At 45.3% G+C, this 19244-nt stretch overlaps 1 protein-coding gene across 1 annotated transcript in view; it reads left to right on the forward strand.

Annotated features, from left to right (window-relative positions):
• Positions 1 to 19244, forward strand: part of MRE11 (MRE11 double strand break repair nuclease) — a 468980-nt gene that overhangs the window by 206725 nt on the left and 243011 nt on the right. The window lies entirely within an intron of this gene.

Below are 19244 nucleotides of genomic sequence, written 5' to 3' on the forward strand. Positions count from 1 at the left end.
TAGAGCGACCCGCAACCCTCCAGGAGCTTTAAGTGTTTTATATACGAGTAAGGTTAAACCCAGGGCGCCAACAGGACGCAAGCTTTCGCCAGCATTAAGGTTAAAATACACCAAAGGTACAGAGGGGATCTTTTTGGAGATAAGGAGCAGGTTTAATGTGTGAACAAGCAACGTTATGACAATTAACTCATGTGACCCATAGTATAAATGTTCATTCAGAGAACACATACTTGACGTTAAAGTAGATAGTTAACCTCTTTGAAACTATAGTTTATTTATGATTCAATAGATTGTATCAGATTTTCTGAACATTTCTGAGCAATGTTATTATATGCATTATTAAGTTTGGATTGGTGATAGATGTATTTTCGTGTTGTAGATTTCCCTGATGAAGCCCGATGGGCGAAATGCATTGGAAATTTCACGGATTGTCAAATTTGACTTCATGATTGAATAATGAAGGGAACATATCACAGAAACATAGAAGAAATTCGAAAGTATAAATAAAAGACCTTGAAAAGAAAAACAATAGAAAAGGTTTCTTTTATCGTTGAAACTGTTGTTGAATGAAACTTTATTGATAAACTTTAGCTGAACGTTTCAGCCCACAACCAGTGCACTGGGAGTCACTCTCGCATGTCTTGCGCCAGTGCTATCTACTTCTTCCCCACTATCAGACATACTAGCCAGTTGTCTTCTACTCAGATGGGGAAAGGGCCAGTGAGAAATAAAGTAGGGTATGAACAAATTTCATCATAAATCAGACCAAAACCAAGAAATTGATGATCACACTGGAACACCTGCAGATTGTAGGAAAGTGCCCCTTTTTGACATGGTCACCCCTACCTTTCGCCTGGTCATTAATTTGATTTCGACTGGAAGTGCACTGAATTCCTGCTAACCAGGTCCCCAGTGCCAGCTCTCTTTCCCAAAAACTGTACAATTGTCTCCCCAATTGGCAGTACCTTTAGAACTCTCTATAGGTCCCTTGTAAATGGTACCCCTAGAACCTAGGCCGTGAGGTTCTAAAGATGGTCCCCAAAGGCTGCAGCACAAATTGTGCTACCCTTAGGGACCCCTCACCAAACTCATGCAAGACTGCTGTTGCAGGCTGCATGTTTTGGTGCAGACAAAAGGGAAAACACGACATGACACATTCCCTTATGCCATACCCCGAAACACTACATATAATATTTGTAAGTCACCTCAGCAGCAGGCCTTTCATCCCTAAGGCAAGGTGCCTTATATTACATGAGTGGACAGATCTGCATGATCAGATATGCCCTAGTGCTGGTCAGTTCCATTACTACCAGTACATGTGAACAGCAAAGCCATTTTAAAACATGTGCTGGATCCTGGTAAATGCGAGTTCCCAGCTACAGCTTCTAGCTATAGTTTCCAGCGTTCAATACCGTGTCCCATTCCATCCTTCTTACATCTCTCCAATCTCTGGGAGTTGGGGGCTCAGCTCTGGCTTGGTGAGCTTCTTTTTTAAGCGATAATACCTTCCAGGTTTTTTCAGCCAAAGCATCCTTGTAAACATGTGTATCGGCGTATGGCTTTCCCCAGGGGTCTATTCTCAGTCCACTACTATTTAATATCTATGTCAGACCCCTGGCCACCATTGTGGAGGAAGCTGGCTTGAATTTATTTTCTTACGCCGATGACACACAAATCATCTTCTCTCTTTCTAACAGGGAAGGCAATAACATCTCGGTTCTTAAGCAGGGTCTGACTCGAGTGGCAGAATGGATGCAGGAGAATTTCCTCAAGTTAAATGGGGACAAGACCGAGGTCGTGATCCTGGGCAAGGGTAAAGATCTATGGGGTCCTCAACACTGGCCCGAGAGCATGGGTCCTGCCCCTCAACCCGTTGCCCAGGTTCGCAATCTCGGATTCCTCATTGACGAAAAGCTCACAATGCGGCAACAGGCAGTCAGGGTGGCTTCCTTCTGTTTTGTCACCTTAAGATGGCTTCAAAAAATCTTGTGGATGCCCCCTGCCTCTACACAGAGGACGGTGGTCCAGGCTTTGGTAATATCTCGCCTGGACTACGGGAATGTCCTCTATCTTGGTGCCGATTTAACAACAGTGAATAAACTTAAAGTTGTTCAAAATGCGGCCGCACGGCTGTTACGCAATGTTCCTCGGAGAACATCTGCTTGTCAAGCCCTTCGCGATCTACATTGGCTGAGAATAACGAGTAGAATTAAATTCAAGGCCTTATGTTACATCTTTAAGATAAAACAGAGATCTGCCAGAGGTACCTACAGAATCTCATTCATGCTTATAAGCCCAGTCGCAGTCTGAGATCCTCAGGAAAAGGAGATTTTATCGTTCCTAGATTTAGGTTAGTGAAGATGGGCGACCGCTCCTTTTCTCAACTAGGCACTAAATCCTGGAATGCTCTGCCTGTGACCCTGAAGTTGGAGACAGATCTTCTTCACTTCTGCAAGGGTCTAAAAACTTGGCTCTTTCAGCAGTAATTTTGAGCAGTCTTCTCTAGTAGCTTCATTTACAGATGCCTGGTAGTTCATTCTTCTTCAGTCTATCCCTTGGCGCCGGGAAACCCACTGCAAGTAGCCGTGCGCCTTATAAGTTTAAATAAATAAATAAATACATGATGGCTGAAAATATGGTATTTGGTATCAAACATGTCATGTTCACAAACCCACCCTGATTCCAATAGTGTGTTTGTAAATATATGCACACAGAAGGCACCTTATAGGTCGCCCCTGAAAATCCACCAGCCTCATGTGCTTTGGTTGACTGGTCCCTGCCAGCCTTCCACCCGAAACAAGTGTCTGACCTCCTAGGGTGAAGGCCTTTGTTCTCAAGAAGACACACACAATGCCTTCACTGGAAGAGTGTCTTCCAACCCCCTCCACACAGGTTGACCTGCTGATTATCATTCCAAGAGGTGAGCTTCAGAGAAGCTGCTGCCTTTGAAATGTGAGTCTGCCTCCCCTCACCAGAGAGGAAACCGACCCCCTTTGTCCAGAGCCGCTTGTCACCTAGACAGGTAGAAAAATTAACTAGTCAAATAGGCTTTTCAGAGATGGCCATCTTGAAGATAAAGATGAAAAACGTAAGAATTCCGGGACAGGGTTATGCCCGCTTCCCTGTGAGAGATCATATAGGGGGAGTAGTGACCCCTACGGTCTGTAGCCTATTGGTTACTACCCTACACAGCTCTAATGCCCCTTAATTCAGTATTTAGGGGAGCCCCTGGCACCAGAAATCAGATCCTGCCAACCTGAAAAAAAGAAGACAGACTTGAAGAGTTGCAAAGAGCAAGAACTGAAGACCCAGCAACTGACCTGGTGCCAACCGTGCCGGCCTGCCTGCTGACTTCGAGAATTGCGCCAAAATATGACTTGTACCGCAGCTGCTGAGTCTCCACCTGGGAGACCTGCCAGCACTACACTACACCCAGGAACCAAGACCATCTGTTGATCAGAGGAACTATCCCCTGCATGCTGCAGACACCCAAAGAAGACTGTGAGGACTTCGGAGCTGCCAAAACCCGACACCCTACCCCCTAATACTACTGCACCCGATCCCCCCAGCTTCTGTTGAAGTAGGCCAACGGTGGCAAATCATTCACCCTTGGTGATCAAAATAACGATGGATTAAACCCAGATCTGTGACTAATGGTGAAGGTTTTGCCATTTTGCAACATTCCGTCCATTATCTTGTGTGTTTTGCTGTTTACCCTATGTGGGAAGGGTATGCCCAGACGTGGGTCCCGTGCTCACTAAGCCACTGGAATCAAGCTATCCTGGCTGAAGACGGCCGATAGCCAGAAACCGGTCCTAGGATGCTTGATTCCGGTCCAGGGAAGACATGGCTTGGCAGTTCGGGCTGGACTGTTCCCATGAGGCGCAGGGCCAAGAATGATTTGCATATGGCCATGTCTGAACTGGGGTGGCTTGGTGAGCAAAATAACGATGGATTAAACCCAGATCTGTGACTGGGGGTGAATATTTTGCCATTGTGCATCATTCCTTCCATTATCTTATGTGTTTTCCTGAAGTTCTAGGGACAACAGTTAACATTTGGTACTAGGATTGATTGCCCAGTTGCCCCAGCAAGCCAGGCTCCGGGAGTACCTGACTGGCATATCACAACAGCATAACTGGTTTCCAATTGTGATTTCTTTAAGTGGGGGCACGCAAACCATGAAAGCCCCTGGAATGAGAGTGTATCTGCTGTGTAATAGCCGTGTCTTGTTTTCAGTCAGGCTTGTTATATTACTGTTTCAGCGTTGATGACATTTGCAGACCCTATCAAGCCTGAAATGTGTATATTGATTTATGTGAAGAGAAATTACATTTGAAAGTAAACAGCCCTGAAAATCGGTAGCTCAGCTGCAAAATTGCACGGCCATGTAACAGCCATATGAAGTACATCATTATGTGCGTTTGCCATTTTATGACCTCCAGCCCTGAGCAATTTGTTTCAGGTGTGTTGCTTAAAGAAGATAAGAAAGGAATGTGACATACCCGGAGCCCTCATGGCCGGGTAGGTATCCAGACTCAAAAATATAATAGGTTAAGGACATACATCCAGATTTAAAAATGACATAGTAAATGCTGCCAAAGCGATTGGGTTGATCTTTGCATTGTGGCTGCACACAGGGATACACAACATTTGTGCAACCATGCACACAGAGCACAAACACATGCACCCAGACCAAAACACCTGCAGAAATCTATTCTTACTAGGTTCAACAGGCATAAGCGCATCCATGTGCACACACCAGCAAGCATACAGACATCGGACCCCCCTATAGCAGAGTTACCGGGGTGAGGTGTATCCACTGAGCACTTGGAGCTACGCCGCAAGAGCATCAAGGTAATGTGCGTGAGCGGGTATAGGCTGATGTGTACAAGGGAAGCACTAGGTATGTGCAGTGGGCGATGAAACTTCGGGAGCACTGGGTCTTGTGCATTAGGGGAGTGCAGCGGAATGCGCTTTCGATGTTTGGTAACGTGCAGGTCAGGGGCACAGGACTACATTGACTACGAGGCACAGGGAAATGTGCAGGACAGGGAACAGGCTGAGGTACGATGAGGGTAAATGCCATGGCCAATAAGATTCAGAGCGCCACGTGCTTTCACTTTCCCAGCAGCCGGGACAATTGCGGCCGCTTCTTTGACTAGGTCTCACATTTACTAGAGTTTGAGCTATTGGCATTGTAAAATACAATGCCTTTTATTCTTGTGTTAATTAGCAAAACAGATAAATAAAAGGCATTATCATTTGCAATGCCAATAGCTTAAACTCTCGCAAATGCGAGACTTATTGCATTGCAAATGCTTGTTTTGATTGGGCAGAAGTTGTGTGCTTCAGCAAAATAAATGTTTGTCCTCCACCCAGTTGTGATCATTTTTGTTTATTTATCCAGCTGCCTGACCTTGAACTTTCAGAGGCACACACATAGCATTGGAAAACTATTAAAGTGTCTTGAAGTAATATATAATTTAGGGTGTTTTCTCTGGTAGCAGCACAGATGGGAAGGGGTCAGCCATTAACCTACATGACTGTTTAGGTCCTATGTGAATGTTAGGTCCTACGTGAATGTTAGGTCTGGCTTTGCAGTCCATTCATAAGGCATTACCTATTGGCATTGCCAATACTTGTTTTTACTTTTCACTAACAGACAGAAGTACCCAGTGCACTACATCATTGTAATGGGATATGCAAAACTGGCTCCCCCTTGTTCGTGTAAGGTACTGCCTGACTCAAGTGATTTTTCTGATGACATAACATACTTTCTGCCAGTGCTGAACCAATGAACACAGGCAATCACATTGAAATGATGACCTAAGGCATAATATACAGTTCCTGAAGCAGGAAGCTGCAGCTCAAACAATTCTAAAGCTAGCAACACCTTTTCTCCCACCAGGTCCCACGTTACTTTCACTGCTTCTGCATTGCAAAACCTAGCCTTTCGGCTAACCTAGTACGGATTGGCAAAACCAATAGATCTGACTCTAACATGCTTATGCTTCCAGATTGCCTTTGTGCATTCCTGTTTCCCTGCATGGTCACATTAAAGAAAGCCCTATTGCCAGTGTTTTGTTGTTTTTTAAGCATATGGAGTGTGTGCCCGTCTGTATTTGTTTTTAATTAAACAAATGAAATCATAAAAAGGTCTGCTGCAGTGAAAAAATAACAAATCAAACAAGCATTTGCAATGCAATAGGTCTCGCATTTACGCAAGTTTAAGCTATTGACATTGTAAATGACAATGCGTTTTATTTATGAAAACAAAAACAAAAATAAAAAGCATGGTCATAATCAATGCCAATAGCGCAAACTCGCGTAAATCCAAGACCTGTTGCATTGCAAATGCTTGTTTGCATGTCCTACACTGAACTAATGCGGACGCGCTGCAAATTAATTAAATAAATCAGCGCTGCAGCTAAAGTGAAAGTGGACCGCTCTGCAATAAGTAAAGACCATTAAAGAAAATAGTGCTCAGCCACTAAATTACGGACACAGTGTAACGAACCAAGTAAAAGGTACAGTCGTTATGTGCGGTAACAAATGCAGACAAGGCGGTACCAAGGCAAGACTAACAAACCTATGTACGAATCTGAAGCCAGCAGTTTCGAAGGACAATGACAGAAGCCAATGACAAATATGGGCGGAGCTTCCACTGCATACCCTAATACAGCTTGCCTCGCAGAGCGAGCATTGCATGCGCGCTACCGTTAGGCTCAACCTAAAAATGGATATCCCAGAGGCGAATAAACAGGACCCCTTTGAGAAGAAGTGTTGCACTTGCCACCCGGTATCAAAATGGTATGCTTTGTTTGTACTCTTTGTATTGCACTGGTACTTATAGAGTCCACTCTTCAAACTTTATTAGGCATAATGCCATGGCAGCATAACAGCTATGATTAGCCAAAGGTGAAGGTTTTACCTGCCTACAGGTCTACATGAACCCATCTGGCTGCTAGACTATCAGTTGTCTATTTAGTCTTTGGCCTTCTCCTTACAAGTCACTGTTCTATGGTATTTTGGTTCAGGTGATTACAACAGCCAAAATGCACTAAATTGTTGTGTGATAACCTAGAACCAACCATATACTGTCTGGCATACAAGGAGCGACCTGCAAACGCTACTTGCTCTGCAGTCATTTTGTGTATAACTCTTTGTATTAAACACTAGTTTGGTATTTATGCTGTTGGCTATTTTACTTATTTTTGTTTCCCTGTTATCAAAGTAAACGTTTCTACCAACAACAAAAAATTACAAAAGTAAATGCTACACACATTTTTTATTCTTTCACACTGCAGGCTATAAATGTATACCTTAACTGGTGTTAAGCTTTGTATCAAGAAGAGGAATGAGAGAAGCAGAGTTCTTCGAAACTGCATACTTCTTACTGCTAGAAGGTACACTTGCAAACACTCATTGCCTGCATTTAAAATGGTTTCTGAAAAGCAGATACTTTTAACGCTTCCACCAATGAAAATTTTCAGATGCCACAGTAGAAATGTGCAGCAAATAAGCTCTATTTCTGAAGCAAAACTTGGATATACCGCTCACCCAATAACAAAGTTGCCAATTGCATTTGATGCACACAGTCATTTTCTTAAATCACCAAAAGGGTTGGCATGAATGAATGCCGTTAGCCAAACATAACAAGCCTGTGTACTATCCTTGGTAATAGGCAACCCAGGCGACGGAGCCCTAGAAAAAAGCATTTGACCCGAACACTTATATTTTACAGAGAGCACTGACCTTTCTATGAAGAGCAGATGCCTGGCCGAAGTTTTCTTTCATGTTCTTAAGAACTCTTACGAACTCCCTTCTCGTTTTGCACCTCGAACAACCGAAAAAGGGATACACATGGAGAATAGTCGGTAAAGTCAGTGGTCTGAGTGGTGATAATTAGCGGCTGACAGGATAAGCTGATCACGGCGGGAGGGCACTGACACTTGAACCCACCTTCAGTTCATGTATTTCTGGTAATGACAAATACACAGACTTACGGAGGAAGTGATCAATTTGGTGCACAATTCCCAGGTTGAATCAGCTCTACTATATAGTACCCCACTGTACCAGATCGTCATCTCGGCCCTGCGCAAGCACTTGATACCATGAGCCCGGTTCACACTTAACAGAGGGGACAGAAAAACAAGAAGCCGAGAGGCCGCGAATCCCTGACGGTTAACAGATGGCGCCCCAAGGGTGTAAACGAGCCACCAGACAGCACACTTGGCTGGGTTTGTTGACATCATCACAACCGCAGTAGTGTGTATTAAAGTGAGTACAGCATAGAAGGGCGGAGAGCCTCAGGATGACAGAGACAGAATACGTACTGTGTCAACATTTCACACAAATCATTCTCAAAATACTAGTTAGAAATCACTGTCCCACATGTTTCAGCCTGCACAAAATAACAAAGACTCCTTAAAAGGTGCCTGTATTCAAAGTATACACTACAAAAAAGAAGATGTCTTTGTCATGACATTAATACCACGGGTCCCTAGCTCCTTTCTTGTACAACTCCGCGGCAGCAGGGTGGTGTGCCAGGCCTGGTGCATGCCGTTGTGTGCAAACACCACGCTGGCTGGCTTGAAATTGTGCACCTACGACTAGCGCCTTAGCCTCCTCTTCCAGGCGCTCCATCATTTGAATGGGCCTGTAAACCCATATTGCAGTATTTCGCTCAGAATGAGGTGGCTGGGAATTGGTTATTAAGGATGTCTGCCCAGAAAAGCAGAGGTTTTATAAATCACTCTCTCACAATGGACATGCAGCCCGGATCTCTTCTCTTTGCAACGTACAGCGTCTGCTGCTCTGTTTTGGAGGAACGCAACGAGCACCAATTTCCTTAGTTGTTTTAGGTGAATATACGATGTAAAACAAACTGTGTAACAGTAACACGACAGCTACCAGTTACAGCGCTTAGAAATGGCAAGAGTGTGAATTAAAGCACTGTAAAGAAGCCTATTAACATCAACAAAGCTCCACTGAGGCAATGTCCCACACACAAACAACCTGTGTGAGAAGTGAACAAGGCACTGGATTACTGTTTATGGGCGGGGTGGGCTTAGTGTGTGCACTGGAGCACTCATGGCGGCGTGTATGGCGCTCATCATAGCGGTTTACGACTGCTCCTGTTCACCCGATCTCCAAGTTATTTTACTGTTTATGGACGGGGTGGGCTTGCTGCGTGCACCGGAGCACACATGGCGGAGGTACGGCGCATACAGAGCGGTGCACAAGTGCTGCTGTTCACAAGGGCGGCACATTATTTTGCTGCTTAAGGAAGGGCAGGCTCGGCGTCTGCACCGGAGCACACATGGTAGCGTATACATTGCTTGCTGAACGGGTGACTGCTCCAGTTCACACGGGCTGTGCGTTATTTTACTGTTTATGGACGGGGTGGGCTTGGTGTGTGCACTGGAGCACACATAGTGGCCAATGCGGTGCCCCCATAGCGGTGCACGACTGCTCCCACGATCGGCGAGTTATTTTATGTTGAGCAGCAAGGTGTCCTACACTCAGTGGGAGAGGGAGGGGAGACACCTTGGGGCACGTCTCTAGCCTCTGAACACGAGATGCACCACGCTGCCAAAGTAAAAAATAACAAGCACATTAACAAGACGTGCAGGGCGGGTGCCGGTCCGGTGAGAAGGGGCGGGACTGCGAGATCAGATTCCGAGCGCGCCTTAAGATTGGGCCGCGCAACGTCACGTGAGCTGTCTATGGTAGAAGCTCAGCTCTTGTCTCCCTTCGTCTCGTTTGTCGGCGGAGACGCCGACTATAGTTCTCGCTGCGAGAACGCGCTTTCAGCGCGCTCGTCGCAGCGAGACCTAAAAAGTATTGAGTTTCTACAATATGTATGTATGAAATAAGGACTTCAGGGTGTGATGATACAGTGTACGTTGGAGGTGTTAAGTAGTCCTTCATGCATTGTAATGCAAATATTTCAGAGGATGAGGAGTTATACATTACAGTCAATAGCATGAGGTGAGAGAGAGATACCCCACCGGGCAGAACCAAAGCACACTCTCTACACTTTAAAGAATTAGTAATAATAGATCTTGTATACAGCTGTGCTGTAAAGCCAGACCTAAAAAAGAAGAGTAAAACATATGAAGCAAAAAACGTGGGAAACATACGTAAAGTGAAAACGAGTAATGAGGAGCAGTGTTCATTGCACACCACGTTTATGATCTATTCCACGTGTAGAATAGTAACGACTAAAATCATTGGGATTAAAACAAGGCTGAAAGGAAACGTGAGTTCATCAAAATCTAAACTGAATAAGGGAAGTCTGAGGTTTGAAAGTTGTAAAGAAACAGAGGCTGTCTGAAATTAGTTTAACAAGTGAAATGAACAAAATGGTGTACAAAGGAAAAGTGACTTCAGGGTGTGTTTTTATTAATACATTTGTGTTATGAAGTAAGTAGAGTAATAAATAGCTAATGCAGGTATTAGCAAAGAGTGTTTATTTTTATAGAAATAAAGTGTGTGCGCATGTGCGCCAGAAGATGGTTGTTTGTTAGAAATAAGGTAAGGCAATAATAAGCATGTGAAAAAATAGAAGTTAATATTGCATTCAGAACTAAAGTAGATCTCACATAAGACTGCATGTTTTGAATGTGGCTTCTCACCAATAAGCCACACCCAATCCCTGCACTCCCAGCTGGGAAGCAAATATACCACTGCACCTTTGAATAATATACACTATTGAGCATGTCTTACCACTCCTGGCACAGCAAGACTTCAACACAAAACAAACAGCACCTTTTGAAAAAAAGGTTTTATTTAACAAAATGCAAAGACTCTATCACTTTTAGAATAAGGCTTGGGGTTTATTACATAATACTCTCTAAACAAAGGCTATCTCAGATACCAAATGCATAAGATTCATATATATGTAGCAAACTATAATCTAAATGGCATGAATCTATAATTATACTGATTAATAAAAAAGCAATAACTGATAATTGATCAGATATACTGGACGTACTGCAAGAGATCAGAAAGATATATATATATACACACACACACACAGTCGAGGATCGCTCTGGATGTGCACCTCCCACACCACAAAGAAAACACCTCAAATGATCCCAGCGACTGGCTCACATCACGATGGCAACTCAATACATCACCTGATGCATACACTGCCCACTTCTGGCTGGGGGTAGTCTTCACTCAGCCGGGAATCAGAGCTCAGGAATCAGGGTTCAATCCGAGATAGGCAGGTCTGCCCTCACTCGGAATCCAAATTCCCACCAGATCAGTAGGGTGCCCTTTTCAATAAAAATCCGAACATAACAAACTTCTAGCAAGCCTCGCCCCCTCGTTCACATGAGAGCCCGTACCAGTCTGCTCCAAGACCACACGATACAAAAGGGGATGATGGACGGAGCGTTTGAGCAAATCAAAAACTCACCCCCAGTCAACTGATCGGGGTTTAATCCATCACCATTCTTTAGCTCACTCAGCCACCCCATTTCAGACATGGCCATATGCAAATCAGTCTGACCCTGTGCCTCATGGGAACAGTCCAGCCTGAACTGCCAAGCCATGTCTTCCCTGGACCGGAAACAAGCATTCTGGGACTGGTTTCGGATTCATAATCCTCATCAGTCAGACTATCTTGAATCCAGTGGCCAAGTGAGCAAGGGACTCACGTCTGAGCATACCCTTTTGTACCGCTTTGCTCCAAGACCACGGCATCGGTTGATCAGGCCTTTGCTATGGCTTCAAGATGGATCATGTACATTCCTCTGATAAGAACCGGTTTTCTCTAGTCAGTAAAGTGCGAAAAACAGGAGGAAGAGCAGAACATGCCCTCCCCACTTTGCAGGTACGTGCAAGCACAGAGCATAGCTTCAGTCATGAAAATGTAGTTAGTTAGGCCATGCATACAGCAAGGCCCAAAGCAAGATGGAATTGAAAAGCAAGATGACATGAAAGCATGTCAAAGCTAATAAATAGTAAGCACTGCCATAAAGCAAGGTATAGTCAGAGAACAGAATGACATTAAACCATGTCAAAGAACTCATAATTCTCACCAATTCACAATACAATACACATTTCTGCACAACTGCACGCCTTCAAATGCACATCCCACATGCTCTGCTCTTGGCAAGACTGTTCCACTCCGCGACAGCTCCCTTTGAAAGACACCAAAATTACAGGGCATATGCAGGACCATCCTACATTAAGGCTAGGGTAAAATAACACACTAAAGTCAGTTAAAATGGTGGTGGTTGATGGTCATAATAGGGTGCCAAGATCACATGAGTGGCTCTTTCATTACACTGCATAAGGGGTAGCCTGTGGGATACTTGAGAAGTAATGTTTCATATGTAAAATGGCTGCTGCTGAGATGAATGTTAAGACAGATGCTTCTTGTAGGCAGACGATTGTTAACCAAGATTTATTTGACAACAGAAAGAGACCAGGCACTCTGGTGCATCCGTACACAACAAGTCAGGCGCTCCACCTGACAAAGTAGTTGAAGTTCAGGAATGTTCAACAAGAAACGCTTGGTGAGAAACTGTGAGGATGCACTTTCTCTACAATCCCATTCTAGTTGGACTTCTACACTCTTCCAAAGGCACCACTAACCACATACTGAACAAAACATTTAATTTGTCTCTTTCTGTTTAGATTAATATCTTATGCTCTCCTTAGGTGGGTTGTTTGAATAGCATTGTTGCCCAACGAGCATATACTGACCAATAAATTGGTTAGAAGTAGACCCATGGAAAGGTGAACGGACAAAAGAGCTTCCAGACACTGTCTGGTTGCACAGCTGGGCACTGTCTTTAACTGGAGGAATGTGGAGATCTAAATAAAAGACAAAGCATTTAGTGGTTTTATTATTCTTTCTCCAGCACTTTATTACTAATACTAGCAGCCCGTCCCGACGTTGTCCGGGAGAAAAAGGCTGCTTCTGGGCCCCCACCCGCCCGACTTTAAGGCTGCTTCAGGGCCCCTGCAATACTGACACCCGTCACAGTTTTTAGTTCGTGCAGCAAGTGTGCCTGCCACCAAATTATGCCATAACAAACTAAGCAGCGGGGACAGGACCACCTTGAATAACGCAGCGTCGCGCCTCCGTCTTGCTTTTAGTATTAAATCTTTTTTATTGAGCAGCAAAGGAAAACATTGCATCAAGCACAGCAACCGGTGCCTGCAGCGGCACAAAGCGGTGGAGAACAATTCAATAGTGTAAACACGGCTAAAAGAAGCTCCAAATGTGAGCGTTAACACAGCAAGCCACCTACAACCCATCCGGGCCGGCCGCGTCTTAAGGGCTAAAAAACAGGTGCATGCTGTAGTGGTTATGCGACAAGAGGAAAAAAGAAAGGAAAGAAAGAGGAAACACCAACCTCTGCCCCCCCACCCTCCTCCCACAACCACCCCCCTCCTTGTCCACGGAGCAAAGAAATAGCCTATAAGGCGGCACCTCACTAGTAGGTTCCTTAGGTTGCAGAGCCGCCTGGAGTCTTACGCTTACGTTGCTGCGCTTTAGGTTCCGTAAGAGGGGTCTCTGCGAGGCGCAGCAATCGTAGGTATCCGGGGCAGCTCAGTTCACGGAATTCTCCCATCAGCAGGGTCAGGAATGGCCGCCAAAGTGCTGCAAATTCTTCTCCCTTCCCTGCCTTTGCCAGTGACAATTTCTCCATCCCTAGGACCGCCCATAGTCTATGCAGCCACCCTATTTGTAAGGGAGGCTGGGTAGCTCTCCAATGCGCTACAATGTTTTGCACAGCTGCCCCTAGTGCGATCACAATAAGTCTCCCTCTCCTGGATTTCAAGGGGTACATCAAGGCGTTAGGAAGGCCAAGCAGGACATAAGCAGGGAACCTGGGGAGTTGAGTATCTAAGTGTGCATCTATCAAATCTAGGATTGATGTCCAATAGGGCTGCAGACGGTCGCAACTCCAAAGTAAGTGCTCCAGTGTTCCAAGCTCCCCACACCCCCTCCAACAGCGGTCGCTAACTCGGGGGTCCCATCGATGTTAAGCGTTCAGGTGTGTGGTACCAGTAGGTGGCCACCTTGGTCATAGTTTTGGTGAGGCCCGTGTGGTAGGCTGAATGTCTGGCTCTGTAGTAAACCCCTTCCCATTCCTTGCGTGTGAGTTGTCTCCCCAGGTCCCTCTCCCACCTGACCCTCCCTGCGTTGTAGGTGTGTATGTTGGTGAGGAGTAAGTGTTGATACAGATCTGAGATCAGTTTTTTATCAGAAGTGCGTGTCATCGGTCTTGCTTTTAAATCAAAAGGGGCTTGTCAAAACTACTCTCCCAAAAATAATTTTAATAAATGGATCCCATTTGCTGCCTGGAAACAATCACCACGCTCAAACGGCAGTGCGTCTTTGAATGTGCTGCCAGGCCGCGTTGCTATGAGTGAACACCAGCAAAAAAGGAACGGCTTCAGTGACCGTCCTTCCATTATGTAGAGTTTTTTCTGTACCGGGGCCCATAGCAAAGAAAACAGCTCCCAACTCGAGAGTTGCAACGGTTGCACTGCACCCGAAGAGGGTATCGGAGGCATTGGCATTTTTTATCACCATTCTATGCAAAAACACTTATTTAAGGTGCAAAGTGAGGAATTATCTTAATTTAACAAATTGTCTGCTCCTTTCCGCGCTCCAGGAAGTCCCTTACCTCGCGTCCCCACTGTCGCCGCCGCTGTCTTCTGTTCTCCTCCCGCCGAACGCCGCATTCGTTTTCCTCCCCACGGCTCCGAACATTTCAGTGAACCGGATGTCGGTTCCGCGCCGTCTTTACTTTTCCTCCCATGGCTGTACTCCTCGCGCTCCTGATGATGTCAGCACGTTCACGCACACGGCCGGCGCTACTTCCAAGGGACTACTTTTTTTTGTAAGGTATATTTTTTAAAGAACGTATTTTTTGGGGGGGTATATAGCCTATGTCACTCTGCAGACCCTGCCAATTCCAATGATGTATTGGGTGTTTGGATTGGCGCTGTAGTTCCCGAGTTTAGCCGCCTCAAAGGTTCCCAGTTCTTACTTTGTAATAGTAGTATAGATTATATATGATTTGGACCCAGCGTTAAATTCTGGTACTTACAGCCGTGCCAACAACCCACAATTCCCTGGCTGTCTAGTGCCCTGGATGGGCCTTTATGGGTTTGAGCCAGCCAGCTCCTGATTAAGCAAGGAGAACATTGGTCCTTGTTCTGTTTACTTGGAATCCTGCATACTTTATAATAGTAGTATAGATTATATATGATATACCTTTAAGCAATCACTGCATGTCCATCCTGCTAAGGTCTTGTGAAACGCTGTATCTTCCTACAGCTGTAGCACATTTACAATCTACGCAAAGAGTATTTAGAGCGATTAACGTTTCTTACTTCAGACATCTACCTACTGGATTACATGAATATGTTCTGTGATTCTAATTATGTTCAACATGAAAAATTCATAAGTTGCAATATATTAATTGTAGACTACAATTATAGAGTTTACCTAGCAAAAATCTATCACTTTTCTGTCCATATTGATATCTTTGTACCACACTTGTTTCAAAAGAAGGGTTATCAAAGTCTGTGCAAGGTGAGGATTATTTTGCTCCTGTCAAGCTGACAACAAGTTGGAACTGTCTGGGTTCACAATTCTCAAAGGATGGTGTTCATGTGCAAAGTCATGACAGTGGCAGCTGGTATCTACGAAGGAGATGGGGGGATCGTGCATATAAAATTAAAATAAAAACACAAAAGATACTTATTTTACTCAACAGGACCTCCTCGCTGCCGGCGTCTTAGTTGTAACTGTAGTCCGGCCATAAGGAAACTCTCTTGACCAATCAGGGCGCTGCTTTCACCAGCATGAGAGCAGCAGGCTGATTGGAGGAAGGGTCTTCACTCGCCGCTCGACAGCGCTCTAGAGTCATGCACTTGCTCTAACCTAGCTGTCTTAAGACACCTGATTTAGAGCTGTTTAAAGTGCGCATGTGTGACAGGCCATCTCAAGACGTCCGGCCAAAAAGACATATGCACTTTAAACAGTGCATACAAAGCCCACCCTTTTCCCTGCTGCTGTCACTCAGCAGCTGTACGACCGCCGTCCGGATGGTCTGTTTGGATGGGGGCTGAAAGATAAAATGGAAATGAAATACCATTTTATTTTTCATCTCAGGGCCCCCCATTTAAGTGGGGGGCAACTCTCTTCCACTCCAATGGAGGAGCCGCCCCTGGCGTTGGTCAACTCTCATGTTCTGGTTGAGAAACCCTTGATTGTGAAGTTGGATACAAGGTCCTGTCCTGTCCTTGTTTACTGGAGACATGCAATTGTTGTTTATTCTGAATTATTGCTATCATTACTAGCTTTTCCGTTGACCGAATGGTTGGATACCATACCTAGATGTAGCCATATGATTACGTTGTAATTTGTATTTACTGATTCTTGCATTGATTTATGTATCTAGACAAACACTCTATGGTCCAGTTACCTACCTGCGCTGGTTTGCGCACATGCACGAGACTCCGTACTACTTGTCTGTGTGCACCTTTAGAATCAGGAAAAATATGCACAGTGGGGGGGGGCTGCTTAAAAGAGGCTTTTGTTTAGGATGGGGACACTATACAAGACATATAGGTGAATTCAAGGAAAATTACAGGACTCTCACAAAACTTGCAAATAGTGGCAGTCACTTAGATCTAACAGTGCAAGCTCCTCAAGGACCAGTGTGTTGTTGCTAGGCAATCGAGATGCATAGGTGCTGCAGCAGGATGTTGTTGCCAGGGTTTTCAAACTTTAGAGATTGTTGCTATCCTTTAAAGTTAATGAAAGACTGAACTGGATACACCTAAGTGTAAGAGAACAATACTTGTTTAAAGATTAAGGGCCCCCTTAGTATGGCGGGCGGCCAGTATGGCAGGGAAGCAAGACTGCCCGCTGAGGGTGCGGCGTACTCCCGATTAGTATGCGCCCGCCAAACTGGCAGGTGCATGGAGCATCTGCAACATTGCGGCCGGCGGTGCAGAGAGCACCTCCGGCCTCAATGCCACAGAGGCAGGTTGTGCGTTTCAATGCACAACGTGACAGGCACTGCACGGTGCCTGCCACGTTCTTCATTGAAAGGGAGGGGGGTACTATAGGTACCCCCATGTGCAACCCCCACCCCCCAGAGTCCCTGGGGACCTGCAACGGGCCTCCGCATGCCTTGCCGCCATGGAAAGGCATGTTCCTGCCCACATTTTAATATGGTTGGCGGTGTCTAACAAACACCGCCACCATATTCAACCCTTTTCCGCCCGGTCGACTTGTCGACCGGGCGGAAAAGCGGCGGACGGTCTTTCTCTCCGCCACAGACACCCCAGCCATTGTAATATGGCGGGGGTCTCCTGGTACGGGCGGAGAGAGGGTAGGTGATCCAGTGCGGTCCCCCTCCTGGACACGGCACCTAATTTGGAGGAGCCAATTCGACTCACCGTACCAGCTGAGGCGATTTTCCCACAGAAGGGAGGTATTCAACAAACACTACTGGAGCAACCGGAAGTAGTGTCTCCTTGATGGTTGTTCGCTATTAGCTGCACCATGTAGTGTAGATATAATTTTTCACTTCTTCACAATATAGGTCCTGAAGAATTGCCACGGTATTTTATAACCAACAGGCAAGAAACATGTCGATCTCAAGAGCTGGCATAGTTTCAACTGACGACCCCTCCATAGGGGTATTGCCACTCTACACGTTTTTAACGAGGTGGATTACCAACTGGAATAAAACTTTATTTGGAATATCCAACCTCTTTTAACGCACTCACTACACATCACCATATCTACACCTCCACGGGCCACACACCCTCACTTCAACATACGGCAAAGGAACAAAAGATCTCCGATAAAGAGCCCCTTTGCGGGTGCCCATTGGGTATTGCAGCGCCGGCCCAACGAAGAGCAGGTCCAGATGATGAAGCTTGACACCTAGCTTGCTGGATGTGTGAAGATCCTGGATCCGCAAAAGCGGGATCCCCGCATCCCTCTTTTTTCTACTACATTTCTCATTCCCCTCCACCACCACTCAATTGCTGGACACCACTCATAGAGGAACAGTGTCCACTTTTTTGTTCATAGGACCTGATAGGGCACGTATGCTGGATCTCTTTAAAAAGCCCCTTTGTCCCCAATTTTGATAAAGAAAAAGAAAAAAAGGGGGGGGTCTTTGCTGCAAGGATGGCGGGCGGATCGCCCCGCCGGTCACCGCCGGGGGGGCGATCCGCTCGCCATCCTAATAGGGCCCTTAGACTTTGCACATGAACACCATCCATTGAGAATTGTGAACCCAGACAGTTCCAACTTGTTGTCAGCTTGACAGGAGCAAAATAATCCTCACCTTGCACAGACTTTGATAACCCTTCTTTTGATACAAGTGTGGTACAAAGATATCAATATGGACAGAAAAGTGATAGATTTTTGCTAGGTAAACTCTATAATTGTAGTCTACAATTAATATATTGCAACTTATGAATTTTTCATGTTGAACATAATTAGAATCACAGAACATATTCATGTAATCCAGAAGGTAGATGTCTGAAGTAAGAAACGTTAATCGCTCTAAATACTCTTTGCGTAGATTGTAAATGTGCTACAGCTGTAGGAAGATACAGCGTTTCACAAGACCTTAGCAGGATGGACATGCAGTGATTGCTTAAAGGTATATCATATATAATCTATACTACTATTATAAAGTATGCAGGATTCCAAGTAAACGGAACAAGGACCAATGTTCTCCTTGCTTAATCAGGAGCTGGCTGGCTCAAACCCATAAAGGCCCATCCAGGGCACTAGACAGCCAGGGAATTGTGGGTTGTTGGCACGGCTGTAAGTACCAGAATTTAACGCTGGGTCCAAGGCATAGCAGTAACTCACGAGTGCTGTACCGTGGTGCAACGAGGTGTGCCGGAGCAAGTGGCCAGCCACTTGTATCTATCCACTAATCACAATTAGGAAATTACTTTTGTTCTTTTTCACCCTGGTGTTGCTCTCTCGATCATGTTCTGCTTTTCCCTTTGCCCCACCAACTGGCTTCATTTTTATTTAATCATACCCCTTCCCATTGGTCACCCTCACCAATTCAACCCCACCCACTCCTCCTTTGCCCTATAATTTCTGAAGTACATTTAAAAAATATATAATTCCATATTTGAGGCTTTTAGTAGGCTCATCAGTGCCTGGTGGCCCATGTGTGAAGCTAATAATTGACACAACTGCATCATCATAT

The sequence above is a fragment of the Lissotriton vulgaris genome, chromosome 8 (genome assembly GCF_964263255.1).
Source record: "Lissotriton vulgaris chromosome 8, aLisVul1.2, whole genome shotgun sequence".
Taxonomy (NCBI): Eukaryota; Metazoa; Chordata; class Amphibia; order Caudata; family Salamandridae; genus Lissotriton; species Lissotriton vulgaris.